At 39.1% G+C, this 1,933-nt stretch overlaps 1 long non-coding RNA gene across 1 annotated transcript; it reads left to right on the top strand.

Moving 5' to 3' along the window:
* The first annotated feature begins 283 nt into the window (after positions 1-283).
* LOC119345637 lies at positions 284-1,172 on the top strand. Its single transcript, XR_005167102.1, has 3 exons — positions 284-366; positions 478-522; positions 1,127-1,172. It is a non-coding gene; the product is annotated as an uncharacterized LOC119345637 (long non-coding RNA).
* The last annotated feature ends 761 nt before the right edge of the window (positions 1,173-1,933 follow it).

Below are 1,933 nucleotides of genomic sequence, written 5' to 3'. Positions count from 1 at the left end.
CGGGTTTACCTCCAATGAAGAGAAGCATTGTTAGCTAATTTTGCCTCTTTATCGAGTGGGTTATTGTATTGGGAGCTGCCAGTGCTTATTGTGGTGTCATATACCAAAATTTCTTTTTAGTTCATCAGTTCAGTCCAATCTTGCAGAACAAAAACAAATAAAGTGCATAGAAATATTGCATTTGATAGAATTTATATGATGTTTCAAGGAACCGCGTGCTGCACTCTATGTTGTCATGTTGAATGGAAGCAACAACGGCACCGAGGAAACATGAGTTTATCGCTCAAAAGAGGTCTCTGAAATTTTAGAGGGTTGTGGTATATGAATCATTGCTGGATGAGGAAAGGAGTGGGGGAGGATCTGCAGGTGTGTATTGTAGAACTTTACTGATGTAGGCGTTGATTTCATTTGCAAGATTCTGTATTGTTCTTTACCCATCTGCTCCTGGAATTGTGTACTAATTATGATTTGTTGAAGTTTCATGCAGCATTGTACGATGGATTTATATGGCTGCCTGACTAGGTAAAAGAGCTATATATTTTAGCATTTCAAATTCAGATAATCTATTTCTTATGGACCTATGAAACCTTAGTGTTAATTCACAAAGCTCGGTCTTGCAAGAAAAACAAAATGCAGCATAGCTGTGAGAAGATAATATATATCTTGTTTACTTTGTTGTAATTTGTGTGCTAACTTGGTCAGAGTTTTCCTATTTTGTAGTTTATCAAAAAAATGTCATGTTGTAGAAGATTTGCAAAATGTTCATCAAATTTTGGTTTATATTTCTGCCTAATATAAGAGCTCTATTTTCCCTGTTCATCCAACACTGCCCTTTTGATTGCAGTTCTTTCCTACACATACAGCTCAAACTTACAATTTGAACCCTTGGCCGATGCAAGAGATTAAGGATTAAACTCATGGCGTCTAAAAAATTAGTTTGGGCTGTAAAAGGATCTAAAAAACGGACTCTGAATGTCCTGTCAAAAGTGACTGACTCTGATAAACATTGATAATGGCATTTTGATCTAAAAAGTGGGCAGCCGATTTCCTAATTAACTAACTCTGAACGTCCCATAAAAAATAACTCCAAACGTCCAACTTATATTATGTTTGTGCTTAATACTAGGATGCTGGTGCCTGCATACGAGCTGATGTTCGGGAAGCCATCCCTCTATAGACTCTTTGAGGGCTACTTCAATCAAGTCGGGAGGGTGAACGCAAGGGGTCATTTTGAAGATGCTGCAAGATCCTCATGTTAATTTGATCACAATTATAGGAGACGCCCTGTGGGTGTCGTTTCTTCACACATAAAATATATTTTTTGGGCACTGACAACCATGTGCTCACATTCTTACATATTTATTATTTTTACAGGAAAATGTGACACCAACAACTAATGATGAACACATTCGTTCACTTATTTACATTGGCATTTTTTGTCACCGGGACAATTTTATTGCCATGCATGATTTTGTTTATGAGACTGTTCAGGCATTTCCGAGCTTCTGTAAAGATGAGTACTACAAACCCTTGCTTGTTCTCTCGGACTAGGCCTACCGCAAGCTTACCTCGACTGATTTCGGTGGCCCAAAGTGGCACTAGCTCGGAGACGACATCAACAAGCTCCTGGAGACTTGGTTGGTGGTGAGGCGCCTAGGCGATCTTGTGGATGGCTTTGAAATTCAATGGCATAGAAAGTGCAGAGGGAGAGGCGTGAGCAGTGGCGCTGTGCCTCCAGCATCTCTCTCACACATGAGCATTTGTGGCTAACAGATGGCATGCGAGAGGAGAAGCGGGCGTTTGTCTGTTTTGGGAATTACAAGGATGGCACAATATCTAGGGTATTGTTGGATGTTAATTTATTTCTATGAGTTTGATCAAAGTTTGACTTTTTTGAGCTAAAGTTTGACTTTCATAAACCTAATATAACATA

Source organism: Triticum dicoccoides, unplaced genomic scaffold (assembly GCF_002162155.2).
Source record: "Triticum dicoccoides isolate Atlit2015 ecotype Zavitan unplaced genomic scaffold, WEW_v2.0 scaffold2622, whole genome shotgun sequence".
NCBI lineage: Eukaryota > Viridiplantae > Streptophyta > Magnoliopsida > Poales > Poaceae > Triticum > Triticum dicoccoides.
This window is presented reverse-complemented; position numbering and strand designations above follow the sequence as displayed.